Consider the following 20,597-nt stretch of genomic DNA (forward strand, 5'->3'; position numbering starts at 1 on the left):
TCGAAGACTAGTGTAGGAATGTGGTGTTGGAGATACTGCGCATACAGATGAAATGAGAAAAAACGAATACCTCAGAATCCAGTTCTTAACTGATATATTATGCAATGTCTGGCATGGCCCATACTAATCTTTTAATTTTATTTATTTATTTATTTATAATCTCTAATGTTAATTCATGAAAGAACTCCCGGATATTCCACAAAACAACTATTAAAATCAATCTCAATAGGTGCCCACCTGCCTTTGTATTCTCATGAACACTTTCCAGGCTCAGTGCCATGATGGGTGAGAAATCAACGAAGCGTGCTTGCCTACAGTCCTATACAGTCTTTTTATTCAAAGTTTCCATGAGCTGATGTGTACAATATACCAGTGAACCCTTGATAAGCTGTGCTGAGTATCTGAAATGAGGGCTGTGATGCTCCTACGAGAGATGCATATCGCTGAGAGGAAAATGGTTTACAAAACTCCAGTCCAGTCTAATCCCCAAATTTCAATGTTTAGTTCAGCTAAATCTGGCCAGAATTTATTTTTATTTTAATTTATGTAAGTGGAATCTCCAGGATGGGAGCTACTTAAACCTTCCAGTGCCTGTGTCACTTGGCCATCCTCCCATGGGCTGCCATGACGGCGTTCAATGTGGCAGGCCAAACCTCACAAAGCAACAGTGCCCAAAAGTCGAGGGGGACTTCCAAAGTCCTCCATCTGCACCTCACTCCTCCCCATCGGGCACGGCCCCTTCTCATGAGGAGCAGCTGCCTGCTGCCCTACACCCCGTTAAGGTGCCTGCACGGGAGCTGTTTGGGCGCCCGCCCAGCCTTTGTGGGTTTTTCGCAGATCGGCGGCGGGGTGCATGAGATGAGGTGGCGGCGATGACAGCAGAGCAGCGGAAGGCAAAAAGAAGGGAGCGGGTCAGGAGTCGGCGAGCGGCTGGGCTCTCCGCGGGGCTGTGCCGCCGGCTTCGCGCCCAACATGGCGGCCGGCGCCAGGAGCGCCATGTTCCGCGGCAGCCGGCGGCGACATCTAGCGAGCGAGCGGCAGGCTGCGGCCGGGAGGGAGCTCCGGGCTGTGCTCTTTATTCTGGTTCACCTGCAGTAAACACAGACGGAAGCTCAGGAGCCATCGACGGTATCTGTGACATGACAGCGGACTTTCATCCCTGCTGGGGAGTGAATTACCTCAGCCTGAGCTGTCCAGGTTTTACTCCCACAGACAGGCAGGCTGCGCACTCAGACGCAGGGTTTGCTTAGAGCAAACCAGATACGACCCTGAGCATCACTGAGAAGCAGAACCTAAGGCAAATAAATGAACTGTTACGGAGATGATGAGAGGGAATTGATTCTGATTTCAAAATTAATTTTTTAGCAGATGAATGAGATAATGTGCTGGCCATCTTTTTCCAGTTGGAGTACTCTTACTAGCCTAAAGAATTGTGTAGGATTTTTTTTTTTTTTTTTTTCACATAGTTCTTATGTTTAATTTTTAAATAAAGCAAACACAGTAAAATGTTAATAATTGTCTTGTTTTTCTTTCTCTCCCCCTCCATTCCCCCGCCCCTCCTCTTCATTTTAATGTTCCAGGTAGCCATTTGTGCATTATGTGGCAAATCAAGAACTGTTTTCCTCAGCTTCTCCTTCAGTGATAAAGTGTTTTTAGCTCTCAGAAGCATTCTACAGAATAGTTAATTGCTTTTAAATCTTAAAACTGAAAAGTCCACAAATAAGCAAAGTACATTAACTTATTAGTGACACAGAACTGTCAGGAATTCTTCTGGCTTAATTTCAGAAACTTATTTACACACCAAACTTGGCCCACTGGGGAATACTTAATGGCCACCTTTATTTCCAAATTTCTTTTTATTTCTTACTGTCAGGATGAAGATATCTCACTCCATCACCAGTCTTTCAGTAATTGTTCTTTATTGTCTTTCAGTAAATGCTGATTTTGGTGTTTTCATATTTTTCCAGACTTTCATTAGGTACATTAGTTTCTTTGCAGATTTTCCAAAAAGGTGAAATGGGATTGCACTTAGAGGCAATATAACATTGACACATCAGAGATCATCAGTATAATTGCTAACAGTACTTCTCTCCTTTTTTTTCTATTTTTGTTGCCTTTTCATCTGCTCACTAAAATGCTAGAGACTGCAACAGATTGAGAGACTTCAGACCCAGAAAGCAGGAATAATGGAAAACTCCAGTTGCCTGCAAATAGACTTGTACTTATCCTATTGGCAAGCATGCAGATAGCAGGTGTATAAAATTTAATAAATTACTGCTTTTTGCAGTGAAAACTCACAACAGAAGCTTAATCCCAGGAACACAAGACCTTGTCAGGGTAAAGGAAGCAAGGTAATACAGATCACATAAGAAAAAAAAAGAACTTTGAAGTTGCTGTTTGCTCTAGTACATAATCTATTCCTAAAAAAACTCTTCAAGTGCCCGAGGAAAGAATGTGACAAATACCTCATCAGGCTGTAAAACCATCTGTGTTTCTTGAGCTCTACAAAATAGATAGTCTAACTTTCTCCAAGGTAAACTGACTTTCTCTGAGGTAAACACAGTAATAAGAAAATTGGAAATACATATGAGAGTTTATAGAAGAATAATTTTATTTTTATTTTATTTATATATATATATATATATTTGTATTATAAAATCATGCCTCGCGACTCTGCTAGAATTGTAGAATCGTAGGGATATGGTACACATGTGGAGCTCATAGGTCATGTGCTATTGCAGCTCACTTAGAAGAAAGAGTTAATGGCAACATTTAGCAAAGACTTGAAAATATTCATATTTGTCAAAACTAGACCCTGACTGTTAAAACCCACAGAAGATTTGTCCGCTGCTAAGATATGAGATAATTACATGGAAGCTAAAAGCACAGCTATGAAAATCAAAATGATGAATGTGAGGGAAAAATAATCCTAAAAATATGTATATCAAAAACATGTGCAGCGACAGGCATTTAAGAAGCATTTGGTCAGTCCCTTGTAACATTCATAAAGCAATTAAGAGTATTAGGAAATATGTAACTATAACTGTAACTTTATGCTGTGTAGGTCTCTTGAGTCAAAAAAAACACAGAGGATCTCTATAAAAGGTAAAGAGAAAGGTTATCAGAGTAATCAATGTTGTGACTGGGTTATAGCATGCAAATACAGTAGGAGCTTTCAGTTATAAAACAAGGTAATAAAGGGCAAATATTATGGAAGCATATAAAATCACGAGCTTTTTAACTGCCATGGGATAACATAGCATCAAAAATGGATTTCCCGTGTTTCTGGAGGATAAGTCCATGGGTGGCTGTAGAATACAATTATCCAAATGTGACTGCTAGCTCAGAAGGTCTGTAAAACGTGCTTCTCTCTTTCGTGTATCCACTGATTTGGTTCCTTCAAAGCATTTTTTTTTTTTTTTTACTGTCTAAAATAGCCAGCTTTCATTTGTCTGTCACTGAAGAATTCTGAAAGCTTATAGCATCGTTTAATTTTGTCTTGGAAAATAAAATTAATTTTTTTTATAAGACCTTGCCAGGCGTATTCTACTGAAGAAAATACACCCTCATATTCCATGCTTGTTTACTTAATGATTTTCCAGTATTTGAAGCACAAACCTGAAATATAATCTGTTTATTTGTATGAAATCATTCATGGAGATAGAATTTACTGACCAAACAGAAAACACTTCCTGTAACACTAAAAGCCACAAATATACTTCATCAGGAGAGACTTCTAGCTCTATTTACTAGTACACTTGAGAATTTCCATATTAGTGTTATAATAGGAGCTCAGAACATGAGTAGAAGGCAATACAGATGAGTGTTGTGAAAGATGTTGGGTATTTGACTTTATACTTCAAGGTACTGCCTTTACATTGATTCTGGTGATTAACAAGTATGTAGGGCTATGACGAATAGCTTGTATTCAAATAGATATTTGTATGGTACAGGCAATGCATACACTGAAAGGCCAGAAATCATCATAGTAATTGCCTACTTTAATCAGAGCCCAGTGATAGTAAAACTTACCAATTCTTCTACTGTATCTCTTAATTATTTCATAAAGAGATTACATATTTTCCCTCTGCCATCAACAAACAAAACAAGTATTTAACAATTTCCCAACTTTGTTCTTGTAGTGTCAGCTTTGTTTCAGAAATATGCTGATATATATTTCCTGCAAATTTCCTTTCTGTACATTTAACTGCTTCTGATTTACCTTAAAAACATCCCCTTTAGGACAATGTTCATGAACATAATGAATATTCAGCACCATCTTTACTTTAAACTATGCTGGAAATACAGAGCAGCATAGTTAATTTATCCTTCAAATCAAAGGATACTCAGGATACCCATTACTTAACCTATAAAGACTGAGCACAGGGCAACAAATAATGCTTTCCCGCATAGCAGCCTTCATAGCAGCCATTCAAACATCTTATTCAGAGATATGTGTCTTTTGATTACTTGATCCGCTGATTTGTTTTGTTTTCTGCTGTTCTGTCATCTTTGTCATTTCTCAGGGTTTACAGGAGGAAGCCAGCTGTCCTGTTAAGTTAACAGTCTTTTCAGGAGGAAATCAACTTCAGTTTCTATTAACTGATAAACCTACAGCTTCCTGAAATAAAGTGCACTCTGTGTCTAGCTACATGACCACAAATGCTCTTCTTCTAGTGCTGTGGGAATGAGCAATATCTAGAAGTTGTCTGTATCATCAAGAATATTGACTGTCAGCTCAATGCTTTTTTTTTTTTTTTTCCCATAACTGCAGTTAAAGGGCAGCGAGCCACTGAATAAATTGTTTCCTATTCTATAGAGTAAAATAAAGCAGAAAGTGTAATACTACATGTAAAGGTTTTAGTGGGATTAGAATTAACTGGTTATTCCATAATATCTTTTCTTATTATTACTCCCATAAATGTTTGTTGGTTTTATCCTCTAACATATACATTAGGATACACTTTACATGGTTACTAACATGATTGTATATTTACTGGTTAGATAATGGACTGTCAGGAAGTCCTTCCAGGTAATTTGGGTCCACCTAGACAGTGACCACCATTGTAAAAGGTTCCTGGAGTTTGATATGATTTAAGTGTCCTGAAAAAGCCTTAATCTGAAAAATGATAGTCTGAAAAATGTAAACCTATTTAACCTTTATCTGTATGATCATACCTTACAATCAAAAAATCTCAGTGATTGAATTATACCAATATAGTGATGAACTGTTGAATGCAGAGAAATCTATCTAAAAAGGGTTCACAGCCATACTTCACTTTTTGTGGAAACACATGCGCATACATGCACATACACTTGTAAATTAATTCAATCAACTGGGTAGCCTTTCTGTAACTGAAGCTTTACACCTGCAACCAATCCTTTCTGCCTCCTGCATGTTGTGGTATGTAACACAGCACAAATAAGTAGTGTCTGGGTGCCTGATACTAATCCCACCAATCTTTGTCTTTTGGCTGGATTATGCCAGTGCAATAGAACTAAGTCTGAAGGCAAAAGTCTGAAACAGAAACCTACAATGAAAGTTGTAGTGTATCTTCTAAACAAATGTTGCAAACATTTATTCCGTTTACTATACTGACTTCTCTCAGAATATCATGGGGATTTTTGCAAGTTCTCTTGGTATTGTCCTTGCAGTTTCCAGGAGACTGACAAAACCACCACACACACACACACACACACACACACAAAACAAAACAAAACAAAACAAAACAAAAAAACACAACTCATTTTCTTGGTACAAAAGGACTTTCTTCAAGAACAAAGCTAATTTAAGTGTCCTTTTGTTCAGAACTGTTTTCATATGGTTTTCAAGAGATTGTAGGATAAACTCCCATATAAAGCTAGGGACTATCAAAAATCTCATGAACTCCTATTCTAACTGAAAGGTTCTGGTTTTCTACTGCATAACCATTTGTGCAAAGAGGTGTGCACCTGTTATTATAATAATGTTGAGCTGGACATTATACCAAAGATATGTACCAAGGTATTTAGAACTAAATGCAGCTTTCTAAATAGCTAATATTAGTCCCATAACAGTTTCTTTGTTAGTGTCTTTAGTTTGTCTCTAAGGAAACAAAAACAAAAAACAAACAAACAAAAAGAAACCAACACCAAAACATACTTGCCCATTTGTAACTTACTTCTATATTCTATATTTATGCATGTGCATTTTGTATCTATATACCTTAAGCAAAGGGCAAGTAAAGGGAAGCTACAGAAGACTGAGCAATCCCAAAATATGGATGAAAGGGAAGATGGATGATTTGTTGGTGAGGTGATGCAGGAACTATTCTAAGAGGAGAGTTGTAGTGGCTGGGTATCAGAGCACAAATCAGAGCACAAATTCAGAGGAGTGTATTGGATGGTGGCCATACAACAAAAGTTGTATTTAAGGTAAAATAAAAACAAGACAGAAGCTAGGACAAAGTTTGAAATCGGGACAGAAGAATCAGGATTTTGCTGTGCCAAGGGGACTATGCACACCACAGGGGCAGTGCCACAGCATTTCTCATTTTCATGTAGTTAAATTGTCCAAAATGTTTAATACTGGCTGTATTGCATAGTAGTTTTATTTATGAAGGTGTTTAGAAAAGAGGTAAGTAGATAGACTCAAGGAGAGAAAAATTTCAGCTGAACTTGTGGAGGATATTACTTTAGCTAGAAGAAGGATCTTGCAGGAAAGTAGAGAAGGTTTAGAATAGCAGGAGAGTTGGAGAAAACTTTTGGACAACTAGAATCTCTCAGTCAAGTTAGAAGATTGCAGAATAGGAGTTCTGACTTGCTGTTCAGTGCAAGATAATGGAAACAATACTGTACCCTCAGTCCCTCATATCTCACAACCTCCCCCCTCCATAACTGCTGGTTTCTTGGTGTGCCTGGCTGTGAAACACAAGTCATGATGCAGTTGAAAAAGTAGTTGAGCCCATCTGTTATGTTGCTAGAGAAAATTATGCTTGTACATGAATATACTAGTGAACCACAGGACAGGATTTTAGGGTTCTGTTTGGTACAAATATATTTTTGTTGGTAGATATTTTTTTGTGCTCTGTAGCCATAAACATTCTTTTGATTGTTTTTTGTTTGTAAATGCAATAGAAATATCTTTGGACCAAACAGAAATTCCTGTAGCAATACACTCTCTTACTCTTTGGTTGCCATACTTTTGCTGTCTGGGAACTAAAAAAGTCGAGGAACGCTGACTATAGTCAGGGATAATTAGTTTCAGGTTTTATCCTTGTTTGTACAGAAGATTGAATCAATCATTAAGTTGGTTTGGTCGACTGCATAGACATGCCTATATTCATTGAAATGTAGCTTGACTTTTAGTTTAAAATGAAAAATGCAAAGTTCCTTTGTATCACACTAACCTTTTTTTTTTTTTTTTTTTTTTTTTTTTTTTTTTCCAGTTTAAGCAAAAGCAATTTAAAAATCACATGCAAAAGTGAAATGGGAAACCTACATGTAAACAAGCCCGTAACCACGTACAGCTGCTCCCTGAAGTTTACTTGAAATTCACTGCTGCCAAAAGTGGAGGTTTGTCTAATGCAAGTAGGGTTTCTCTGTGCTCCTATGCAGGCTCTGTTCACTCTAGTCAAGTGCTCTTTTCTGTACATCATGCAGGATGTACTGGCAGGACTGGAGCATTATGTAAATATGATAGATGAGGTATACCAAATTAATTCAAGTTCAATAATTTGTGACTATCTAGACGGTGTACTTTATCTGTCTTTCCTGAAGAAAATGTCTCAGAGAATTGAGACATCTGCTGTGATGGATTTTGCACGGCAAATGTCAATCCCAACCAATGAGTTATTTTCTATATTTAAATTGGTTTGGGAATAGCATAAATTGTACTTATGCAAGCCCTTTTGTCAGTGAAATTCATCACAGTCTTACAAATTCAGCAGAGATTTTGGAAATTCTATCTTTTCGGCATGTCCCACAACATAGCTTTTAACCTTGTGGTTAAAAAGCTATGGTAACAAATACCTATAACATTATATTTGACAGTTGAGTAACTTACAGACAAAAAAAAAAAAATCTTTTCAAATTACACTGTTTAAAGCACTCATTTTTTGTTGTGCATTTTTTTTCTTAGAAGTGGTTTTGATAGTAAACCTTAATCCAATGCTTTGTATTGAATCCATTAAGAAAGTAATCTAAAATTATTTCCAATCTTAAGCAATCATTAGACAGAATTATCATTGCAGATGTGCTATGTACAGTAATTTTACTGTTTTTGTTTTCTGCTTGTAGTAGAAAAATAGCGGGCAACTGCAAGTGCCATCCTCTCACACAAAAAAAACCACAGTCAGTTATCCCAGCTGTGGGGAATCAGAAAAAGATAAAATTAATACAGAGGTTTAAAGGATAAATTTATTTTGTGGTCAATAGATTTCCCTGTTAAAAAGGACATGAATTTAAATCTGAGTAGGGTCATCAGTATAGTATTGTATTGCATAGGGAGTATGAGGCAATGTGTGAAGAAGGGAAATTTAAACAGTCTGCTAGTTTTCTTTGAGATTTTCTGCTAGTCTGGATTTTTATGGCAGTGTTGAAAACCATGTTGCTGAGAAATGAACTGCAGAACCGCTACAAGTTTGAGATCATGAATATTCATTTGCTCAATTAGCAAATTAAAAATGAAAGCTTGGTAGGTTTTAGTGATAGTGTTGCAGCTGTCTTCCATTCTTGTACAATAGTATGTAATCAAACTCCAAATGAATTCTTTGTCTTGATGATAAATTTTTATTATGCTGTTGTCATCCTTAATGTTTCGTGCATGGCCCTGTGTGAAACATCATTTAAAAACTCCATTCTTACAAAACTGAATGGATTTTTTTATTATTATTAAACTAACTACTTATGAAGATGTTTTACACTCTGTTTAAGATTCTTAGTCCTGGGTTATATTATCCTGGATAAATTCCCAATTTGAATTATAACCAAGGCTAGGAATTGAATTTCAAAAATGCTTCATATGAAGGTTTAAAGAAAATGTCATGGGAAAAATATCCAGGTGTGTCACTGCTTTCTCCAGTTTCCTGCCTGTGGATGAAGCCAGGATTTGACTTTGAGCTGCTGCATGATGTTATGTAGTTTTTACGTTTATAGCCACTGTAAGGGGACCATCGAAATTAAAAGCATGAATGGTCATTTTTTGAACCTTAAAAATTGCATCAGCGATGACTCCAGTGCTTACCATCAAAAAATATATTATTGTATTTTATATGGAGAACATGAATACTGTTAAGGAAACTATTGGCCAGTTTCTTCACAGCCAAAGATTATCTTTTAGGCATGCTAACAGAACAAATGTTGGCTTTGTTGATGTATATGCTAAAATATAGCACCCTCAAGCAGCTGGGCATTACCTACTGCTGGCATTTCCACCTGTTCTAGCATGTAGCATTATGTTTACTGTCACATTTCTGCAAATCCCCATGGTAGGGATGTGCCCTCTTAGGCACTGCTTCAAAGGCTCACAGTCTGCCCTGTGTCTGTGAATTGAATGTCTTAGTGCCTGGCAGTTCAACAACCCCCTGTCTAGTAAATAGTGACTGGAATTTATGCCGATAAGTAAGAAAATATAACTCAAGTCAATGAAGGGGGTTAATATATTTGGCTAGTCTTCTTTCACATTGGATCACTCCAGAAAAGCTCTTTCCTGAACCATTTTAATAGTATAAGTAATATATTGGATATATTACCCTAACACACCACTAGCCAATGGAATCAGCCACGATGGCTGAGGTAGGATGTATCTATGGATTAGCTTCGGCCATTCCTGCTCAGGTACGAACTCAAAGATCATGAAGAGTACAAGACTAGTCATACCTAAAGTGGTTTTAATGTGCTCTAGAGGCCATGAGTAACATCTCTCAACTCCACTGGGTAGTGACTCCGTTATCTCTGAAGCTTTCTTCAACCCTTGGTCAGCATGATGTGCTATGTCTTATATATAAAAAGTGTCACTAAATTATTCCTATGTTATCATTGGTATGCTAATGACAACTGAAAGCAGTCACTAAAATTTAAGACAATGTAATCATGTTTCCCATGAGTTGTCACATACAATGTTTTAATTCCTTTTCCTTTTAGACTAATGGTGTTTCTGAGTGACTTGCAAGTCAAAAATGCAAGATATTGCTAAGAAAGCCAGAAGAAAACAAAAGCAGACTGTGTTTATATGGAGCTAGCTGAAACCTGGAAGACAGTGGCTTACAAGGAAAATTACTTGTCTATAAACAGCTCGAAAGTAAGCAAATTAATGTAATAGTTTCAATCTAGGGACATGACTTTTTCTTAAGTGCACCAAGGACTACACTTTAGGAGGTTAGATATTAATACAGAACATGGGGAAAAATTGGAAGTTTGTGAAGGACGAAGGATTAAGTACTTCAGTTCTTTTGTGAGGGAAGAAAGAGAGAAATCTAGGAGTCCTAAGGAGCAAGCATCAGCTCCTTATGAGCCAGCAGTGTGCTCAGGTGGCCAAGAAGTCCAACAGCACCCTGGCTTGCATAAGAAACAGTGTGGCCAGCAGGGCTAGGGAAGTGATCATCCCCCTGTACTCAGCTCTGGTGAGGCCGCACCTCGAGTACTGTGTTCAGTTTTGGGCCCCTTGCTACAAGAAGGACATCGAGGTGCTGGAGCAAGTCCAGAGAAGGGCAATGAAGCTGGTGAGGTGTCTGGAGAACAGGTCTTATGAGGAGCGGCTGAGGGAGCTGGGGTTGTTCAGTCTGAAGAAGAGGAGACTCAGCGGTGACCTCTACAGGTACCTTAAAGGAGGCTGTAGCGAAGTGGGGGTTGGTCTGTTCTCCCACATACCTGGTGACAGGATGAGGGGAAATGGGCTAAAGTTGCACCAGAGGAGGTTTAGGTTGGATATTAGGAAGAACTTTCACAGGTACACTCAACAGGAGGCAGTAACAATTCTAATATTTCCAAGCTAACTGAGAGCTGTGTAGAACTGATAATAGATTGCAAATAATGTGCCTTAAGACACCAACCAAATGCTAAGAAACAAGATTTTCTGCAGGAATACAAGATGAATTGTTCATATAAAACTGTGGTGAATACAAGCATCATTTATTTGTAATTGAGATTTGGTAGGAATTCGTCATTTAATTCCTTTAAAATGTTTAACTAGTCAACAGATGAATCCATATTTATACGTTATTGTCATGTCAGCAGCAAGAGGCAGCTCCCTTTAGCTTCTATTGCAATGAACTGGCTGTAGGACTGCACTCTTGGAAATAAAGGTATGTTTTTTCCTGCCCTCAGCTTCTCTAGTCATAAGCTTCAGTGTAAGTCAATCCTATATTCATCTACCGCCCCAACCTCAATACACATTTTACTTGTGTTGATTTTTAGAAGCAAGTACCTTGAAGAATGTATGTGAGAATGATATAAACTGCTGCAGAGTACTGCCTTTATGCATCACTACCAAAGTTAAGATGACCTACAAAACAATATAATGATTCCAGGAATTAACTAAATCAAATGTCTGCTACCAGTAGTCACTAAGAAATATATAAGGAGAAGAAAGGGTTCTGCTAGTTCTGCTAAAGTCTGATCAAGAACATTCTGTTTCAGCTATGCCAGACTGGGGTACTATCCTCATCTTGAGTATTTTCTGAAGTTGTGGTTAGTCTCCGCATCTTGGAAGTACATGGGCTTAAAATAGGTACAAAGATTAAGGGATAGAGCAACTGTCTTAAGAAACTGAAAGAAAAATACATAATTATAGTCTGGAAAAAAATGATGAGGTATATTGTTGGTGGCTAAAAAACTATTAAGGTTGTGGATAAAATGGATACACAACTGTTATCGTTCCAATTTTATAATATATGAACTGAAACTAGGAGATTGTGGTTTAAAAGGGAATTTAAAGGGAACAGACCACGGTGCTAGGCTTGCATGCACTAATAACATCATCTGTTGTTGATACAGAATAGTGAAATAGATAAAACTTTTCCTCAGAGACAGTGGGACATTTCTTAGCCTTTATGGTTCTCTTTCTAGGTGTCTTTTTGGTTATTTCTTTTATTTCACTTCCATCCTTCTCTTCACAAGGTTCATCTCGCATTTTGATTCTCAATCCAGCCAAAAAGTCATGTATTAAATAGAATAAAATTAACTGATGTCATGGACTTTAGCAGGGTTTTCAACAAAACAATAAATCCTTCTGAAAATCTAAGGGTAGAAAGAGAATTTGCTCAAAAAGTGTCTCATATTTGTGGTTGTGGCTAACTTACTGATGAGGCTAAGCTAAGCTTCATGCTGGAAAACCAAAACACTTTATAGTTTTTTGTTTCAGTTAAGAATATGTGACAAGCATCATGTAGGTGGCTATGGCTTTCGTTGCTAAATACAAGGGTAGTTTGATGTGTACCCATTTGAGGGTGTCCTTCCAGAGGTATATTACCTCATGAGGTAAGTCATTCTTCTTTGCAAAACAAATTTGAGAATGTATTTCTTCTATATAATAAAACTAATATTGACTTTGGTAACAATTTTAAGTTGTACTTTCACATTCTTCTGTTGCCAGAACTTTAATTGAACATTAAAGGAATGAACAAAAGCAATCTTGTCATATACGTTTGAATATCTGCCTCTAAAACTAATCAGTCACCAGCTTTGTAGGAAATACAAGCACTTGCAAATTGTTCCATACAGCAGAGGGCAGCAGTGGTAAAATGGCATGTCAAGTAGTGATTACTGTATGTCTACTTTTATCATCTTTAATATGACTGCTAGTTCCACAGTTCCAAGATTGCTTTATTACATCCTAATAGGCAATATTCCATTAGAATTCACTAATTTAAAAGAAGTATTTCTCATAAGTATAAAAATGATTGGAAATCCATTAAAAATTAATCAAACACCAAATTTAATGAATATTGATTTTGTCAAATGGATTCTTTTCTTTGGATTCTTTGTTTTGAATAAGTTGGTTTCTGGCATTCATAACACTGCTCTTCCATTTCTTTCATGTCTATAGCTGAGTTTGCAGTTTTCAGATATGCAGACTTTAGTAGAGTGCTCCATCTACCCCTTGGTTTTGCACAAAACTTGCAGAAATGAAATATCTTTGAGCATTCTACTACTCTGTCAAATATATTTGAAATGGGAAAAATTGTTCAAGACTTACTGTGGTGGAAGAAGAGGGGGAATTCATACAGAGTCATGGAGGAGTTCAGCTGGCAATATGTAGTTCCATGGTACAGATGTCTACAACAGAGACAATCCCCACAGGCTCTCTTAACTTTAAAGGAAGTTATATATATGACTATATAACATTTTTTTTTTATAATTTATGTAAAAATATATAAATACAATCTCTGACCGCAGAGTGCAATGCCTCTCTTCCAAAAGCAGACTATCAGAATAGGCCAGATAAAGTCTGTCTTAAATCTGTTTCTTCCAATGACTAGCCCAGACATAGACTTCTACATACACCAAATTTAAATAAGGCTAATCCTGCTTGATCTTTACTGCCTAAGCATCACTTCCTTTTTTCAATGTGGGAAATCACACTGAGAAAAGAAACAACCCTTCCCTCCCCCCACCCCCCCTTTAAATGAGGAAGAAATGGAAACAGAATAAGAAAAATATAATAAGGAAAAAAGGTAAATAATTGAGACTATGCTCATATATATATAAAAAATAAATGTAGGATTTTATTATTTTATTTTATTTTTACAAAAAGGTGAAAGAGTTAATGAGCCTTATGCATATAATACAAAGGCTCTCTGGAACATCATGTTAGCTTTTTGGGAAAACATTCAGATCAAAGACAAAAGAGTAGCAAGCATGGTAAGAGTGGCAGCTTTACTGTAAAGTTTGACGTTTTTTAAAAAAATGGTTAATTGACATACACCTACATATTTTCATTCTGAAAGATTTGATTTGGCTTTATGGCTGTGTTAAAAAAAAGATGATATAAAGGAACATGCCGAGAGGGATCATGGAATATTTTCTTCTCTCTTGTATGCATATACTTCCCTCTCGCACAATGTCAATAAAGACAGTCTTTAGAGGGTGTATCTTTTTTTTTTTTTTTTTTTTTTTTTTTTTTTTTCTGCAGTAAGAGAGCAAACTAATACATAGCCAGTTATCCCAGCTTGCACACAGTCATTCTCTTTGTTTATGTTTATTCCCTTTAGTAGGTAAGATTTCCTAGTAGGACAGTTCCATGTCACTCAAAAGGATGAAGAGAAGCAATGCGAGGAGACTCATCACTGAGAAGATAGGGATGCATCCATTCTCCAGACTTTTGTCTGAAGGTACATGCAGAGTACAGGTTCTTAAACCCAGAACTCCCACCTGCCTTTTTAAACCTTGCCACCGGTTTAAAAGGAACCTTAGTTTTCCTGATGTTAAATAAAGTTGCATCAGCTTACTCTTCAGTTCTTGTGAGGATTTCTGGGAAAAAAAAAAAAAAAAAAGAAAAAAAAAAAGAGAGATAGAGAAAGAGAGAGAGAGAGAACTCTAGGTAAAAAGAAAACCAGACCTCTTTATAAAGAGTTAATTAAAAATTTAACCTCAATGTGCTAACGCTCTGCATACTAATCCACACGCTTTCTTTTTCCAGCTAACAACTGCCAGGCACTGACTTGTTCTACTAGGCTACTTTGAACTTTACACTGTGCTGCAGATTGTATGTTGTTAATTGTAAGTAACTGTATCTAATGGTTAATAAATACACATCTTAAGCTCAGCTAAATTGTGAAAAGTGAGATTATACTTTGCATTTATGATTTTCTGGACTCATGTGGTTCAGTGTGTGTGCATGCATGCAGTACTTCAAAAAGTACTGTAATGCTGGAAACAACACCGAGCAAAACTAAATGAGTAGAGTTTTTTAAAAATAAAATGTGAGTAATTATTGATAACTAAGAAGGCTGTATTAAACAGAAATAGCGCAAATTCTGCAATTAATGAAAAGGTCAAATTTGACTTAAGAAGTATTAGTATGGGAGAATGCAATAAAAATCGTAACGAAAATTTAGAAAGACAATCACATATTTTGCTTTATCATTTTTTGAACACTGTAAGGTAATTTGTACTGTGTCTTCTCCTCTTCCAGTTGTACTTCTGTACAGAAAAGTATAAATATAATGCCATCAAATAATGTATAAAATAAGATGGAAAAAAGAATGGTTGATGGGAATGAAAACAAGTAAATAAACACAGTCATCATTTATGATAAAAAGAGAAAAAAAGAAGAGCACAAATATGAAAGAAAAAAAAAAAAAGCTATCAAATGCTAAGGTTAAGGACAAAGAAAGGTTTAATACTGTATCAAAACCAAAGTAACCAGTATGAAATCAAAGTAATCAGTAGTAAGTATGAAGAGGTATATCAAAGCCAAAGCAAATTCTAGCCCAAGTATAAGGTTTAGGTAAGTCTGTTTAAAAGTGTATGTAAAGTACATATAAGTATATTGATATTCTACCTTTCAAAAGAAATAGTGTAGTGCCTTATTCTGATATGAAGGTGTCTTCTACTCTATCATAACCAAACAATTATTTGAGTTAAATATTTCTGCATCTGCCAGACAGGATAGCATACTCTTAACCAGCAGCACTGATCACAGAGCATTATGAAACATTAATGTTGTTTTTTAATAAATTTGTTAATATGTTCAGAAGCATGGAGAAATTTCAAAGAATGGAATAAAATCTTAAATTTTTTCAATATTTTAAAAGGAGTAAACAGGATGAGAGGGTAACAGTAGGCTATTTCACCAGATGTCAATCCCAGCCAACAGCAGAGAAGGGCACTGTAGAATGTAAGGAGTAAGGAGTTTAAAGATGGTAAAATAGTTAATATTAGTCAAGATGATTTTATGGGAAATAGATCTGGAAAAACAAACTGTGATAATTCTCTTCTAAAATTATAAATTTGGATGAAAGAGTTAACAAGGCAGAAGCCGAGGCTTCTGTAAGGCTTTCACCTGATTCCTGAATGATTCTGCAATTTAAAATTACTTTGTGGGATCCCATAAAGCAATATTGACTCAGTCAAACAAATAGTGAATGGTGAGTTAGCAAAACAGGTTTTCAGAAGGGTCTTTTTGATCCATTGACATTCAATATTTCTCTCAGCACTGAAAAAGTATAAAACAGCTGAGGGCAAAATTTATAGACAAGGCAGAAATTCATAGGGTTGTGAGCAATGGTGGAACATTGTAAGAGGAATTCATTGAACAGTCATAACCTTAGCAAGCTTCCAAACTCAGAAAAAAATTGGGTCATCATCCCAGATACTCTTATCTCCATGGACCAAGTTCCTGTAGTCTTTTTATTTATTTATTTGTTTTGTTTTCCTGACCAGAAAGTCATCAACGGAAAAGTTGTATGAGGGACAAATTCCTTGTAAGATGAGGGCATTAGATTGCACTTTCCATATAAATTTCCATATAAATTTTGTTAACCATATAAAAGCTTTCATGCCAGGACAGGAACGTCTTAAAACAATAAATATCACAGATTAATTCTTCAGTATTTGAAAAAATATATACTTTGGAAGGTATTTTTTGCAAAACGTGAAGCTTCACTTACCTATAGTCGAAATAATCCATGAATTCCTTTCTTCTAGTATAAAAAGATTCACAATTCTTGCTCAGGAACCTTTCTGTAACAGGTGAATTTTGCAACCCTAAAGTAATACAAGGCTTGTTCCAGAGACATATATTAATATATAAAACTATATTAATGTCTGGCTCTGTTCATTTCAATAGCATTCATTTATTTTAATTCATTGGTGCTCAATATATGTGATATTGTGAGGATTGGCATGTGAGGCCAATGAAGCTGAATAGACTGTGGTAATTTTAAAGTACTGACATTTTTTATTACAGCACTGTGGCATTAATTCTTTGGCAAGTATATTTTATATAAAGAAATTCTACATAAATTACATGCAAAATATAGTCTTTTTGCATGTCAATATGCTGCCTATGGCTGTAATTATAGTAATGTGCACACTTCACATTAATAACATGGAGGAAATTTGCAGTACTACGGGATTCTCTTCTATTTGCCAAAATTTCTGTGATTAGTAAAAGGGCAAAAAATACATTTGCTTAGTCCATCAAAACAAGTAATAAGAGTAGTTAAAGAAAAAAAAAAAAGTTATATGGCTGCATTTCTCAGTAAGCTGTGAAGTTCAGCAAGGGGTCTTGCAAAAATGATGTTTGCATTGTCTCTCATTCTGTTGTATAAAAAAATAAAATAAAATAAAAATATATTAAGTGGTTTGCCTGGTTGATAGAACTCATAGGAATGTCCTTGTCATCTCTGAGTGAGTTCTCTAAAGAGTTTTCCTATTCCCACATAATTTATTCACTGATCCTTTGAAAACCAGTAAATTGCAGAGTGCAGTTATTCATGGCATTTGTGAATGGGCAACTTGCTTTTGTTCTCGCAGCAGGTGTGTAGGTGGGAGAAACAACAAGACAAGCTGCGGTAAGTCATATTGGCTCACTTAAAGTGAAAATCAAATAAATAAAAATCCTGTAACCAAAGATGGCTTGCTGCATGTACTAATGTTCTGTGGTATGCTATTGGGAAATTGCCTTTACTCCTACTCACTAAAAGTCATAAAAGATTGCATTTGTATGTGAAGATGGTTTGCTATAGAGTTGTCTGAGATCATGATACCAAACATTAAATAAAATATGAATTCTGAGAAGTTCCTTTTCTTTTTTCTCCCCACTCTTTTCCATTACTCACTTTCCTCCAACACTCAGCAGTTTCTGTCAGCAATCAGTTACTCTTTCAAGTCTCTCCATGGTATATGTTCAAATTGATTTAAAATAGTGGTTTATTTCTGCAGATTCTTGACCTCGTGTCCTTGCTTGAGCGTGCCAAGGTTGTTAACTAAGTGTAGAATAGATTAAAAAACAAAACAAAACAAATAAAATCATTTCATTTACTTATTTAATCAGGAAGTTTACCGTACCTCTGGTTCTGATATATATTTGTTGTCGTGTTAGAATGGCAAGCTATGTGGGTTTGAGTTACCCCAGTTCTGCAGTACCTGAGGGCTTTTTCTTCCATACACACTATCACTCTACAACAAGCAGAGACTTACTGGATTATGTGCATTGTGCAGACCTTCTGCTCACCCTTCCCCCCTTATTAAAAATCACCAAAAGACACGCAATCACTTTTAAGCCACAATGGCAGACTGTTATAACAAATGAAAGAATGATGTTAATGAGAGGTAATTTGTGAGGTTTTGAGCCGTTTTTGAACTGTATCATTGAATCTCTCTATCTCAGCAAACTTAAAATAGGCATCTACATAGCTCTGTTGTTATCAATATCGCATTTTATCAGGTGAATGGTGTCAGCATGGGTGGGTTGTAGGGGAGCAATGCTATTACAGAAAGGTTTCAAAAAAGGAGTTAGCAATTGGTTTTAGAAATTACTTTAAAAGTAGTCCTCCAAGTGTTGTGCTGACAGAAAAATTATTTGATGACAGCTCATGACAGAAACCAGAGGCAATGCCTTGTCAGGGGGTAAAGCAGAGGTGGAAGCTTGAGTCGCCATCAGTAACTTTGTCACCTCTGAGGAACTCATTTGCAAGCCAGAGAAGAAGGTTTGCAACACTTAGCCTTAAAAAGGGAAGTGAATTCTCCTTTGAAATCAGTCATAGTACCCTCTACCAATTTTTATTTGTTGTTTTTTTAATGCATATGATTTGTAATAATGAGCACCTCCTTTTACCATCACTCTGTAATATAAATGTTAATGTGTAAGATACTGTCAGTATTATTATGTAAATCTTCTCTCAGCAGCTTTCAATAGTTATAAATCATCAAATGTGTGATTTTTAAATGATACTTCTCTCAAATTGAAGCAATTCACCCTCTGTTTATACACATTAATTGGATAGAATAAATTCTTTGTTTCAAGTAGTAATTACATACAAACCACCAAATTATATATGGATAAACCTATTCTATGTTTGTTTCAAGATTGAGCAATCCACAGAATTAAATGCTGGAAGCTATTCCCTCATTATCTGAGGAACTATTTTTATTAGTGGAACAAATGTGGATGTAGTTAGCTTTGTTTCACAGAGCAAATTACATAAAGGCTAGAGGAGATGCATCTTATGTGTTTCTGCTTTTCAGTCATTCATATTAAAAAAAAAAAAAAAAATTTGGGAAAGTAAAATAAAATGTATTTTGATACTGATGTCTGAGGGTTTATGTACTTGAGTAACTAATAGTGATTCTTAAAATTCTCAGCTTTGATCACAGAAGAGTTTGTGCATAGTTCCATGTACTTGTACTTTGTATTTTTGAGAACATTTGTTTATATTTTGCACTTCACTCAAGCTGCTGTAGTTGGTTTCTTTTATTTTTGTTGGCAGTGTCCGTTGCCAGCTCTCAGCTTTACTAACACAGGACTGTTCCCTTTCAGCTGACCACCTTGGAAGAAGCATTAGCAGCATTTTAAAACTCAGGATTTTGTCAACATGGCTTTAAAGAGAATTACAGCATTTCTATTACTAGTAAGGTAGGCAGCCTTACTGTTTCACAGGACTTGAAGAGACAAATTTGATTCTAATTCTTCATTACCACGCTGAATGTGTGGAAGGTGGGAGAATGATATGACTGCTGTACTTGTTACTATGGAAATCTGTCAGTCATGAGTTTTCACTAACTTCCAGTGCAATGACATTGTAACAGCATGGCGACATATATGTCAACTTTGCAATAGCATCCCTCAGGAAAACCTGAATATGTATTTTTTTCTTTTCACCAGAGTCTGAGCTACCCTTTTTTAATTGGTGCAGTTGTGGTACAGAATGAGTAGGGATGAAAGAGCCTGTTCTTCCCAGTGTTTCCCCCCAGAAAATAGCATTTTCTTAATGGAGGTGCTTGAAAAGATTTCAGTTTCTATTCTGTTCTGGTATTTGCAAAATGACAGAAAGTTTTGATGGAAGAAGAAATTCAGGTGCATTATGAAATTGCTTCAATAATGTGGTAAAATAGAGAACAGCTATGTTGTGCTTGCATGTATTATTCATTGTAGTGAAAGATTCTTCAATTTATTTTATACATCTTGTTTGCTACAATAAAGCAGGGACCGTTTACATAAACTGATAACTACCAAAGTATGAGAAATACATTTAATAATGCGATGCTTAGAACTTGCCAAGAAGAACATGTACTAATTCCTATCCACCTCCATTGTTACCTTAAGAGCAGCTCTCTCCATAGCAACTGAAAACTTTTCAAGGCAGCAATAAACTAATCCTCTCCAGCTTCCAGAGCACCATCAAGAATTTTAAAAACATTGGACTTCCAGCAGCTAAATACTTCTGAGGATTCAAAAGGCCACAAAGCTAGATACACAAGCATTCTTTTTCCCTTCAGAAGGTAAGGAAAAAATGTTTAGAAATCAATGCATCCCCATAACAATGATACATATTCATGCTAACAGTAAAATATAACTAAATCTAAATATATCAAAAGATTTCCTACAATCTAAAACATACTAACCTTTAGTTAGTGAGTTAATGCTGGTTTGAATTCAGCAGTCTTTTTTTTAT

General features: G+C 36.0%; 1 protein-coding gene across 6 annotated transcripts in view; it reads left to right on the top strand.

The window, feature by feature from the left end:
* The first annotated feature begins 19,427 nt into the window (after window positions 1-19,427).
* Window positions 19,428-20,597, top strand: part of SLC39A12 (solute carrier family 39 member 12) — a 35,321-nt gene continuing 34,151 nt past the window's right edge. For 4 of the 6 annotated variants that reach the window (XM_021267906.4, XM_021267907.4, XM_021267908.4 and 1 more), the window contains exons 1-2: window positions 19,428-19,558; window positions 20,254-20,424. The gene's annotated coding sequence lies outside the window, so the exon portion shown is untranslated. Of the gene's footprint in view, window positions 19,559-20,248; window positions 20,425-20,597 lie in introns of those variants that run through there. The other 2 variants (XM_072033678.1, XM_038174255.2) reach the window with 2 other exon arrangements.

The sequence above is a fragment of the Anas platyrhynchos genome, chromosome 2 (genome assembly GCF_047663525.1).
Source record: "Anas platyrhynchos isolate ZD024472 breed Pekin duck chromosome 2, IASCAAS_PekinDuck_T2T, whole genome shotgun sequence".
NCBI classification, from domain to species: Eukaryota; Metazoa; Chordata; class Aves; order Anseriformes; family Anatidae; genus Anas; species Anas platyrhynchos.